The following is a 13,949-nucleotide window of genomic DNA, read 5'->3' on the forward strand; positions in this document are numbered from 1 at the left end:
TTGAATTCCTTAATAAAATCTGTTGTGAAAAAAAAAAAAAAAAATGAACAGCACAAGAGATTGTGATTTCCAAATGGCAGTGATAGAGAGTGCAACCAGAGTCATTGCGAGAGGGTATGGTAAACAACTGCTAGATAATACCTTATGCAAGGTTAACTCTATCCCTAGAAAGGAGTTACTTAAGGAAAAAGACAAGAAAAAAGAAACAGGCAAATTCAGAATGATCACACCATTTTCAGAAAACGCCAATGATCTGAGAAATATACTGCGAAAAAATTGGCGTACACTGAAAACTGATCCGGTCATTGGAACCGACATACCAGTAGAGTCCCTGATTACCTTCAGAAATGTGAAATCCGTAAGAGACAGGATAGTACATAGCCATTTAAAGTGTAACACCCAAAAGAATGCTATCTTAAAGGATTTGAAAGGGTTTTACCCCTGCTGCAAATGCAAGGCTTGCGTAAATAGCAGAAGGACATTAGCTTATGAAGTACCTGGGCTAAATAGAAATAGGACAATAACCAAATTCTTGACACTGCTTATACAGTGTATTGCCTTTTCTGCCCATGTGGGCTGAAATACATAGGTAGCACCATTCACCATTGCCCCACGGCACTTTGAAAAATGCTAAAAAGTGCATTTTTCAAAGAAATTGCAAATTACCACCAACCTGAAAATTGTGGTAATTTGCGATTCCTTAAGCCAAAATCTCACAACTTGGGTGCTTCCTACATTGCATTTAGGGAATTGCAGTTTGTGATTCCTTAAATGCATTCGCAAAATAGGGAATCGCAAATTTTGCGATAACTTATTTTGTGAGTGGGCTTTTGTGTTATACATTGCACACTGCTAAATAGCGAAAGCAAACGCTGAATGCACTCGCAATTTGGCTTGATACCTAAGGCCCAATATGTGTTTTTTTTCTGAAAATGTCAGTCTGATTTGATGAAACAAGTAGTTCGCTTTCCCATACCACATCTAATGCATTTGAATGCTAGTTCATGTTCAGTTGAGGAGAGTAATTGCTAGAGATTTTTTCTTGGAGTGAGATGCCACCTAATGCTATTTCTTGTATCTCACGTGTCATGAAATGCCCGTAAAAGCTGTTGCTTTATTGCCAATATATTTGGCCAAGTTTATTATAAAATGCAATGTAAGACTTTTTTATTTCCAAGGGATCTTGCATCAGTCTATTTGGAGAGGAAAAAGCAGCGTCTCACTTCCTACGCTCACCTCACACACATGGTGATATTAGAGGTTGGAATTTGAAATGTATCTAGTGCAAACTTAGGATCATCATGTATGCTTGGAAACACTTCCTAACAGGGCTTTTCTCATCGTCCAACCTCATCATATATCAGTAATTCATCTTAGAAGGTGTGGGCAGATATGGGAGACATTATTCAGTGTTCTGTCACACTCAGGAGCTAAAAGCACATTAGATGCCTGGAAGTTTTCCATATAATGGCAAGTTATGCGTCTCCCTGACCTTCCCAAGTACATTCTAGGTCCCCTGGTGGAACATATTGGGGGTATTACATCCCATCTCCCCTGATAGGAGCTGATATACCCTCTGGACACTAGAAATAATTTAATGTAAATCGAAATAAATAGAAAAATAGCATTTTTGTGATCTTTGTCTGCCCTTCTTACGTGACATTAATGCTCACTGTGTGCCAGAGATTCATTTTTTATTTTTTTTTAAATAATAATTATCAAAAAGCAGTGTTCCATGGCACAATACATGGCTCTCTGTGTTCTCCATCCTGCATTTAGATTTCAACTCCCCTGTTTAATCAGATCAAGGGACTCCACCCGCCCCTCCCCTGCACTACGAGGGAAATGTGGGGGCATATTACCAACAACTAGCGATAATTTTTGTCTCTAACTTGTTTAGAGACGAAAATTATCGCCGCACATCGGCGATTTTTATCGCAGATAAACCTTGCTATTAGCAAGGTTTATCGCAAATGCGATAAAAAACGGCCGCAATGCATGAATATCGCTGAAAAGTCAGCGATATTCATGCATTGTCGAGCAAATGCTCTTAGCCATGTTATCCACCTCCCATTGGATAACATGGTGAAGAACTGCTCAGGGCAGGTGTTAGCTTTTGGAGATATTCGCGCTTAGCGCGAACATCTCTAAAATTGGGAATAGGAGATAGCGATGTTAGCGACTGTTTCCAGTCGTTAACATCTTGGCACGCCCACTTTGCATGTCATTAGTGATAAATATCACTGACATGCAAAGCGGGGCCCAAGATGGTCGCTATCTCCTATTAGCTGTCACTAACTGGTGTTAGCGACAGCTTGGTAATAGGGAGATAATTTTATCTCTGCTTTCTTGGCTTTTAAAGCCAAAAAAGTGGAGATAAACCCCCTTGATAATATGCCCTGTGATCCCTTAACTACAAATTATAATTTATTTTTTATAATTGGAAAATGAATGTGGGTTCTACACCTGGCATAGTGTCTGTTTTCCACGGGCTCCTTCGCCTAGCTATCGTAAAATTCTATCTGATTACATTTGACCACATGTATGAGTGGGCATAATGCAACAGGGAGAAGAAAAGAAATGCTGCACCCATGAGTTGAGTATTTCGGGTGCATGGTTTGTCAGAGAGACAAGTGATATGGCTGCAGTTTTTTGCCCTAGGTTTGACCGGCAATCGTGGATCCTTCCCAAACCAAAGAATTGCTGAAAACTAGAATTCCAGGGAAAGCCAGGGAGGTGTGGTTGCATCAATCTCTCCATTTTATCTTTCCTCAATTGCCTTTCGAACTTCAAGCTATGTAAAAACTCAGTAGTTCTTCACATTTGCCACGGGTGACTCCTACTGTTTTTGAGTCTAGACTTGATAGGCACCCAGAGAAAGCTTCTGACCTTCTGAATGCTAGAATTCTCAGTTACATGTTGGCTCTGGAAAATGTGGGTATGTGAACGAACTGCAAATTCTACATACATCAGACTCATGAAGATGTAACAGTAGACTATGGGAGAGATGTACGACCATTGGATTTAGAGCCTATTGCGAGTCGCAAATTGTGAAGCACTAAATCCAATGTACAACAGTATCTCAGACACTGTTTGCGATTCCCAATGGGGTCTCAAATTGCGAGGCTCATGAATTAATGAGCCTCTCGCAATTTGCGAGCCCATTGGGAATGGCAGGCCCAGGGCCGGACTGGCTACCGGGCGTTTTAGAATTCTGCCGAGCTGGGAGCAGAGTTCACTGAAGTGGGGGCTGATTTTGTTCATGGAGACCTGCGTGTACTTCGAAATAATTAGAGCAAAACAAATTTCGTTAAGTACACGCAGGTCCCCATCAACGAAATCAGCCCTCAGGTCAGCAGCATTCCATTACACCCGGTAGCCAGTCCGGCCATGGGCAGGCCCTCCCAAGTATGGTGGCCTGCTGGGCTCAGCAGACCACCATGTATGGGACTGCTTTTAAATAACGCACTTTTTTTTTTAATGCAGGCCATTTTCTTTAAAGGATAACGGGCTGCATTAAAAAAAAAATGAAACGTTTTTTGTTACTTTTTCTAAGAGCAGGTAGTGGTCCCTGGGACCTCTGCCTGCCGTTAAAAAAATTTCAGAGCCTGTAACAAAGGGGAAGGGGTCCCCTTGGGACCCCTTCCCATTTGCGACACCATTACCACCCTCTTGAAGAGGGTGGTAATTTACGAGTGTTTTGTGACCGCACTTGTGGTCGCAAAATATTCATACATGGGTTAGGGAGTCGCTATTTGGAAGGGAACGCCTCTTCCAAATAGCGAGTCTCTAATCACTTTTTTGCAAGCTGCAATTCATTTGCGACTCGCAAAATTGTGTTAGTACATGGCCATACCAATTTTAGCATGCACAAACGGGTCACTAACCCGTTTGTGCATGCTAAAATTGGCCATACATCTGGACCTATGTTGGTAGATCAAAGTACAGACGTAAACTTCATTTACACTTTTTCTCATTAATTCACTATTTTTCGAAATCAACAAATATTTCTCTTGAAAAACCTTAAGCAATCTTCACAAATGAACTCTTTCTGAATTCAAATTATTGTCAACTGTTCTATAATGTATAACTTTCTGGCTCCACACAGGGCTTCACATTATTTCCCCCCACAGGGAGAAAGAGCAACATTTGGATGTATTGATCAACAATTCCAAAATTTGTAGTGAGGAAATATGTTTCGCTCCCTGCCTGCTTCCAAAAACATGAGGGTGGTCTTTGCACAGCATACCATTTTGCCATTTTAGACCAAAAGGAGCAAATACTTTCTTGCACGTCACTTTTTTCCATTTGATGATCTATTGCCATTTATGGAAATATTGTCATATTTAAGCCATTTGCTCAAGCCCCTACTGGGTAAATCCCAAAGCCTGTCTAGCTTTACAATAATCATAATGTTAACACAAGCGTACAACTTAGGCCCGAGTATAACTTTTGAAAAATTGCTATGAAGGATGCAGTTGTATCTGTTCCAAATGTCAAAAGGGTCTCGGCATCAGGGGGAGCATTGGGCATCAAGTGATTAAACAGGCTTCCAGCAACCCCAGTGATTTACATTAAATTGTTTTAAAACCTTTAGCTCTGCTATGTAAGGAGCTTTGCCTCCTCAATCTTTTCTGCGGTCAGCTACTCTCAGCACTTTCACAACCTTACTTGAAAAAGCTTTTAAGCTTTCTAAAAAAAAAAAAATGTACAGTAAATCTTTCGTGTTTTATTTTGTGAATTAAAAGTGCTTACACCAATGTTAATGTCCTAAGACAAGTTTACGCTGTTGTATAAATGCAATGTCTCAATTCGAAAGAATGTGTAAAAATGCAATGTTTTACAGAGTCAAGTACAAGGAAGCTCTTTAGTGTACACAAAGAATTACACATAGAGACAGACAAGACTATAAATAACCACATAAACAGCATTGTATGTGGTGTTTAACAAAAAGACTGTAAAGTCAGCTTGCTAGATCTATGTCTGGAAACACTCAGTACATTAGATAATGCTGTAATAGTAGCCATGCCTCAGGGGCCCCACACATGTGGAACTCAGCTAAACAGAAGGACTTCTGCGGGAAGCATATGCTTCCCTCCCAGTGCTTTACAGGAGTCGTAAAAAGGGAGGCAGACTGTAGACAATAATTACTGATTGTTCGTGATCTCTTCCTCCTAATATTTTGCTGATTTGGCACCAACCGGGGTTTGGTTGAAAGAAACTGTGTTTATCACGAGATAATATTATTTAATCTTTTAATTTATTGAGTCAATGATAGTAAATTACAAGTGTGTCAGAAAAGGAAGGGTTTATTTTATGTTTTGGTATCCTGATTTGACTCCTATGCTTGAAACCTGTTTCACTTAGTATCATGTTACTGAAGTTTATTTCTCCTACTTTTTGTATCACATCTAGGGGCCATATGTAGATAGCTAAATACCGGTCGGTAACGACCGAAAATCTGTATTTAGCCCTTTGCGATGTAGGAGGCTGGATTTATGGATGCGGTAATTTACCGATTCCTTAATTTAAGGAATCGGTAAAATACCGAATCCTTAAATCCTATGTAGGGAGCACTCAAGTGAGTGCATTTTTGCTTTCAGGATTCGTTATTTACCACCAACTACAAGTTGGTGGTAAATACCGAATACCTTTAAAAAAGCAATTTTGTGCTTTTTTAAAAGTGCCATGTGGCAGACGCGCCACATGTGCACACATGTACGATACAGGGGTGCAACAGGGTGTCAATGTAACACCCTACCACCTTTGAATATGCTCCCCCTATTACCGATTCGGTATTTACCGAATCGGTACTAGTGAAAGGCTTCCCATTCATTCTTATGGGCCTCCAGGCCTATAGGAATGAATGGGAAGGTATTCCTTATTACGGTAATAACGAATATTACGGAATCAGTAAATTTACAGATTTTTTACCTACATTCTATTTACTGATTCCTAAATACCAAATCGGTAAAATTCAGTATTTAGGAATCGGTAAATAGAAATTATTTACATCTGCCCCATAGTGAGAAAAAGGCGCAGTGTCAAATTTTTTAGAAATGTGTATTAACATGACACTTATACACGTCGCGTTTGTTTGTTCTTGGATTGGAGCAAGTCTATGAAACCTTCCTTTTTGTCTGATGATTTTACTGCTATTTGGGTGATGAGACTAAGGGCCAGATGCACGACCATAGCAGTTTGCAACTTGCAAATTGCGACAAATTGCGAGTCGCATTTTGCGAGTCGCAAAATGCTATGTGCAACAGTGTCTGAGACACTGTTTGCGATTCCCAGTGGGGTCGCAAATTGCATGCCTCATGAATATTAATGAGGCAGTCGCAATTTGCGGCCCCATTGGGAATGGCTAGCACTCACAGGGATGGCGGCTAGCTGGGGTCAGCAGACCACCATGTCTGGGACTGCTTTTACCCAAAAGCATATTTTTTTCAAATGCAGCCTTTTTTCCTTAAAGGAAAAAAGGATGCATTTAAAAAAGGAAAATGAAACTGAAGGTTCATTTTTTAAGGGCAGGCAGTGGTCCGTGGGAAAAAAGAGTTTTGCATGCATTCCCAAAGGGCGAGTGCCTTACCACCCTTCTGAGAAGGGTGATAAACTGCGAGGGATTTGCGACCGCAATTGCAGTCGCAAAACATTCACACATTGGTTTTGATATTAGGAAGGGACGTCCTTGGATTGCCCATTCCTAACAGTGAGTCGCTAACCCTATTTTGCAAGTCGCGAATTGATTTGTGACTCACAAAATATGATTGGTTCATGGGCTACATGTTTTCTGCGTTCGCATATGGGCCTAAAATCCCTTTACGACTGCAAAAAACAGTTGTGCATCTGGCCCTACGTAACTGAGCAAGATTTATTATTCATATTGTGTGAATTGGGGATCGAACAACCTATCGGCAATTGTGTTCACTGCAACAAACACTGGGGTATATTTATGGTAATGATAGCCCAGGGCAGCGCAGCAAGTTACCTTACTGGGCTGCCCTGCGTCACAAGGAAAGGGCAGGAATGCACAGTATTTATCCAATACAGTGCATTACCGTCCTTTCCCCCTGCGGTAGGGCAGATTCGGCAGCTGTTATGTTATGTAATGGTAAAATATTTATAGAGCGCATGGCTGCCCCAGCAACGAGGGCAGCCAAGCGCTAACTGTCTAGTATAGTGGGAAGCAAAGGCAATTTAGCGATTGGAGAAGAGACAGGTCTTCACCATCTTTCTAAAGATCCAGGGGCATATTATCAAGACAGGCGATAAAATTATCGCCGTTTTAGCAGCAGAAAACGGCCGCTAAAACGGCGATAATGGGCTTGATAATATGCTCTATGGAATTCCAATTGAAGCCCATGTTAACTGAGAAGGACATCTAACATGGGCTTCAATTGGAATTCCATAGAGCATTTTATCAAGCACAGTATCGCCATTTTAGCGGCAGTTTTCTGCCGCTAAAACGGCGATAATTTTATTGCCTGTCTTGATAATATGCCCTCCAGTGATCAGTTATGATATGGATGGAAGGAGGTAGGGAGTTCCAAAGGGCAGGTGCCAGTGCATTGAACGAGCGCCCCCGCGCTAGCTCTCCATATCCAAGGCAATAGTGCCAGATGCAGATCCGGTGATATAGGGTGGGTACATAAGGGGAGCACAAAGCGCTCAAAATCCCAGGGCAAAGACCCAAAAAGATCAGAGAGTTTTAAAGTGAATTCTCTGTTCCCTGGGTAGCCAGTGTAGCCGGCGGAGGAGATTGGAAACATGACAATGTTTAGGAAGTGTGAACAGAGTGCGGGCTGCCCCATTCTGGCACATTGGAGCCTTTGGATCACTGCTTTGTTGGATCCTAAGAGTAGCACAATGCAATAGTCCAATCTAGCCATAATGGTGGATTGGATATTCAACTGCTGAGTATGAGAATCGAAAAGACCTAAAATAGGCTTTAGGCCACGTATCAGTCCGAAACAGGTGCCTGCCACTGGTTTAGCATGAGCCTCAAAGGAAAGCTCATTGTCCACCAATACGCCCAAGTTCTTAACCACAGATTTAGGCAAAGGGGGTGCACCAGGAGCAGGAGGCCACCACTAGTTGCCCTAGAAATGGGAGTCCTTGCCCACCAAGAGGATTTCAGATTTGGTGGAGTTCAACTGCAGATAGTTGTTAGTCATCCAGTCAGAGATGGCAGTTAGATCTTCCTGAAATTTCACTGAGTCCTGGCTGGCGTTATTAGAGAAGATAAACACCAGCTGAGTGTTGTCTGCGTATGACACCAGAGAGATGCTCCAGGCTTTAGCCATCAGAGACAACGGTCTGATGTAGACAGTAAATAAAGTAGGGTTCAATGCTGAACCCTGCGGGCAGCCTAGCGCCAATGCAGGGACCCTTGTGCCATGGTGCAAGGGTGCATGTGTTGTGGGCAGGATTGATTTTGAGCAGGACGGAGCACCTTCCTGCACAAAAACAATCCATAGAGGCGTTTTCAGCAGCACACATAGAAAGATGAAAAAGAGGAAAAAACTTGAAGAAATACTAAAAAATCTACTAGTTACACTGCACCTGGGGAGGCCTATTTCTTTGTTGCATTCCCAGGTTTAGCAGGTTTGGTATTTTATTTTATCTTATTTATTTTATTTAGAGAGTTTTATATAGAGCGAACGTGACCCTTGGGTATCAGAGCGCTTCACAGATACATATAAATGAGGTAGGTTAGAGATACAACTCGCATAGCATAAACATATAGTGAATGAGGTAGGTAGGTATAGAAGTATATAGTAAACGTTTCACACTGATATGAGGTAGGTTAGGTAAACGTCTATAAGGTAATATAGCATAGAATATGTACGATGGCGTGGTAAAATTAGGCTAGTACTTGACATCGGGATTTGCATATTTCTATATAATTTTAGTCTGCATCTATCTCCATGGTTATCATATAAGGTATTCTACTTGTCTACTGTACTATATATTATAATCCTGTCTAATAGTTCCGAATTATCTTTATCTGTAGTGACTTTCTCTTTTCTTCCATTTGTTGTTCCTTTTTGGCCCATCTATGACGCGGTGGTGATGAAGTCCTTTCTTGCCTATGTAAGAAACTTACTCATTAGGAAGATCTTAGCTTACCTCTTGAATGTTGCCGTGCTTGTAGTTTTCCTAATATTTGGAGGGAGTGAGTTCCAGATTCTGGGGGCTGCCCCAGAGAAAGCTCTGTCGTATGTTTTCTTCTTCCGGAAGATGGATGGTTTCAACAGCAGCTCCTTGACACTCCTAGCTGGTCTGCCGCCTCCAGATAGCTCAATCTTCCGGGCCAGGTATCTTGGTGTTTTGTAGTGGAGCGCTTTGTGGGTGATACATGCTATTTTAAGTTGAGTTCTGGCTTCGAAAGTTAGCCAGTTTAACGCTTTCAGGTAAGGGGAGATATGATCGAATTTCCCCGATCCGGTGATGAGCCTTGCTGCTGCATTGAGGCATGCTTTTAGTGGTGCCGTGGAAATTTTTGGTAGACCTGCTAATGTTGTTCATCCATATTCAATCCTTGAGATTGTGATGTATTCCTATAGGTTCTGTATCGATCCCCCTATTCCTGACCCTATTCTGGTTAGCAAACTAACAAGTTAACTAGCAGTCAGCCCATGAGGCAGAAAACCCCCATGATGCAGGAACCGTTATCTGATAAAGCCACACTACTACACAGGAACGTGTTATCTGATTAGGTCATAACGCTTGCCATCTAATTAGACAAGCGATATTCCTCCATCCCCTGATAAGGCATACGGAGTTCTCATAACAAATCAAACCTATGACAACCTGGGAAAAACCCTGCGGCCATTGTTTTGATTTCACCGAGAACTTCAGCAAAAGAATGTGCTAACGACCTGGTCGTATGACATCCTTATTGACGTATCTATGTCCATCCTTACGTCAATCTCGTCACCTTAAAGGTATAAATATTACCGATATTGCCCTATGCAAACACACACGGTGGTGACGAGGACGGAGCAGCCAGACTTGCCGAAGCCCAGAGCAGAGCAGACCCCGCTGGCGCAGCCCCGCCTTTTTTGACGCGCTGAGATCGAGCAGCTGCCTATTTCTCCTGCCGAGAAATCCAGCTCCGGCGTTTCCGGGTAGCCCTCGCAGGCAGCCTGGAATATCGAGACCAGAGACGAGAGATACCATCACTCATTCATCCTAACTTCCAGGTACAGAACTGAATAACCCCTCGCAGAGAATTCTTTAGTCAGTCACTTGGCAAAAACAAACTTAACTTAAACTGTAACTTTCTATTCCCGCCCACGTATTAGACTTAGGTCAGGTACACGGGGTAGGCGTATCTAGAAACACCAGTTGAGTACGTTTAGTCAAAAGTATATGTGTATGTAATATATTTTATTCATTTTAAACCTTCATATGGCTTAGAAACCATATCAATGTTTTTACAGTATTATTTTATACTTCTGCTTTTAATGTATGCACTTTACTTAACTATAAGTATTGCAATAATATCGATCCATTTCTCTTGTACGAGAAAAGAGACTGATCAATAAATAACATCTTTTATTGAACACGCCCGTCTCTTCCTTTTCTCTACAATCTGATGAGACTAAGAATGCACGTACTGACTGAGTAAAATAAATTGCCTTTTGTTCACACGACTCTCGAGATACACTCTTGATTAGGGGAGAGCAAAGTTGTCATGTTCTATGGTTGTCAGAAACTAAATCCCTTCTTGTCTAATCAGGGAAGTTAATTCCTTCCTGAACATTCGAGAAAGTTTCTAGTGAACTCTGAGCTAGCTGGCAAACCCAAAACTTTAAGTCTAATATGGACAGTAGTAGACCTAGTTAACGTCTGGTCTAGGCCTATACTATTGAAGGTATTATTCCAATGCGCAGAGCCTATTGGGATAATAGGAACTACACTACAGGGCGCCCAACGCGTTTGGAATGGCGATAAAACTAACGTAAGACATTTAGAGTAACTCAGTCGTGCTTTCTCACTCAGACCCCTTTTTCCCATAATACTCCAAAGACGTCTGGAGTGGGTAAAAGGTAATATCCGCCAAACCTCGCAGGAGGAAACTCCTATGTATGGTACTTGGTTTAGTCAACGTTGAAGGATACACCGTTCCAAATTATTGGGCATCTAATCATTGTTTCCATAAGAAACCTGATCTGCAAACATACAAAATAACCTTCTGGACATTACAATGTCAGACAGTGAAGGAGAAAGAGAGGCAGTTAGATTAGCAGCTGAAATAGCAGCAGCTGATACTGCTATACAAGACACAGACCCGGATATAATACTCATCCCGGTCATTAAAAGAAAATCTATAACCTTAAAACTTATAGAAAATGGACTGACACCTAGAGGTGGTACAGTCATATTCGTAATTGAGGCACACGAATATCGGCAGACAGAGGTATACTATTCATGGATACATTTTCCAGCAGCGAATGCTGTAACAAAGTACTTCCACTATTACAAAATAGAGGAACCTCCTGGAGAGTACACTCCTTTCGAGGAGGTGGAAGTACCACTTAAATTTCAAGAGCATTTGCTCTTATTTAATGGCGCCCTAAAACATAATAATCACATCACCAGGCTCGGTCCTTTAGGTAGACCAGGAGCAACGTGGCCGGTCCTAGCCGGATACACACCACATCCAGACATCAATGGGATGTCTGTAGCAGAGCTGTTAACACAGCTAAAACAATTAATAAAAATACATAGACAATTAGTCCAATATGTGATGCGGACTTCAACAATTCAGCCAGCAATTAAAATTCCACAGCTGACCCCTCACCAGGGGAACACAAATAAAATTACACCACAGAACATACAGTCCTGCCTAGGTCAAGTACCGGCTAAACGGGAACAAATACCATTCTGGCTAGCACAGAAAATCACCCAAATAGAGGCGGTGTTTCCTGACACCACCCCGTTAGAAAAACACAGGATTCTGACTATCTGTCTTCCAATGGGAATCGCACCACACATTGAGGACTGTGACACTTGGGGTACAGTCTTTGCTTCCATTTACACAAAAACGCACGGTGTTCCATCCATTTCGGTAATACCAGATGTGCTAAACCAAATTCAAGACGAATATGGTCCAGAACCCGCTTTAACTCTTGGTATGAAATTACTAAAAGACTTCAAGCAGGTCTCGGCTATATTATTAGCCAACATAAAGGGAGAAGCAGCAAACGTGGCGATCCGCCAGAGGTTAAAGGAGACAGATATAGCAGACCAACCAGCTGAAATTGCCAGAATCATAGAAAAATCCTATGAGGAACTAGGTAGAGATAGTTTAGGTGGAATACCAGTAAAACCACAACTGATTGAAAGTCCAGAAAAAATATTTTTTAATAATAATTCAACATCACAGAAAAAGAGCTGGGATGGAAACAAACAATCCAATCCTAAAGAAAAGAAATTCCAGTCCAGAGGAAGGTCTCCTAGGCGAAGAGAAAAATCTCCGAACCAAAGACACAGGTCACCCCAAAGTGACCCCTCTGGGAAAAGATATAACCTTAGAAATAGGGATAATATAAAAAAACCTGATAGATATCAAGACATTGATACACGTCCCTCTCAATCTTTTCAGACTTCCTCGCAGAAATCGGAAAGAAGAGGACGATCAGAACAAAGAGAAGAGCACGCCAAGTCCAAAGACAAGGAACCTCCTCAGCTAAAAAAGAAATTACAATTTCCAAAAAAGAAGGTAGCCAGTATCAAGGTAGTTAACAATGCCGAGAATACTGAGGACACAACTGAAAAACGGAGAATGGGCTCAGACAATGCTAGACAGCGCAGCAGAAGTGAGCATAGCTCGCAAAGTCCTTATGAATCATCTGGAGACAGTGGACACGAATGAATATCTTCAAGTGGAAACTGCAGACACCAGAGTTAGCAAACCTCACAAAATATACGAAATAACATTACGTATAGAGGGGGATAAGACTAGAAAAATAAGGGGACTATTTTGGGATAATCTCTCCAAGGGCTATGACATCCTTCTAGCTGAAAAAGACTGGCCACCAGAGTTTGTCAGGGAGTGCCCTCATGGCGAAGAAATAGTTATGCCTGCCTTCTCAAATCATATCCCAATTCATAAAAAATATACACTTGCTAGAAAGTGGGCAGTAGCTCTAGCTCCTGCTTTATATAAAAATCACGTAGGATGGGATGAGGACTCTCCTCCTCACAAAATTCAGTTAAAATCACAACCTACTGCACAAAGGCAGTACCCAATTAAGCAAGAAGCTAAAAAACAGGTAAAATAAATCCTAGATCAGCTAGAATACCAGGGGGTGATTGAAACTTGCACCTCACAAATGAACAACCCTTTGTTTCCGGTCTCCAAACCAGACAATTCATATAGTCTAGTTTTGGATTACCGACACCTTAACTCATGTTGCAAAACTTTTGCAGTGCAAAATTCGCATAGTGCTGCACTAATGAATAACATAGTGCGCAAAAAATACAAAAACACATTAGACATCTCTAATGGATTCTTTTGTCAAAACATAGCACCAGAGAGCAGATATTTGTCTGCGTTCTCAATAAATGGCACTCAAAAACAATTCTGTCGGTTAGCCCAGGGGTACAAAAACAGCCCGGGAGTATTCTCAGCGAGAGTAACAGAATTACTACAAATATATGACGACGAAGCATTATCGTATGTCGACGACATATACTTAACAGATGATGACTTGGAGACTCACTTGAAGAGAGTGAACACCATAATACTTGGGTTCGCAGCAGAGGGTTACAAATTCAACTTTAAAAAATCCAGAATTGCCCATCTGACAGTCCTGTTCTTAGGATATGAATTATCAAGTGAAGGCAAAAGCCTGGCTGACAATTTTCTAGAAAAATGTGCCGTACTCCAAGCACCTAGAACACTAAAAAACCTACAGTCAATTCTAGGCTTCCTA

Source organism: Lissotriton helveticus, chromosome 10 (assembly GCF_964261635.1).
Source record: "Lissotriton helveticus chromosome 10, aLisHel1.1, whole genome shotgun sequence".
Classification (NCBI taxonomy): domain Eukaryota; kingdom Metazoa; phylum Chordata; class Amphibia; order Caudata; family Salamandridae; genus Lissotriton; species Lissotriton helveticus.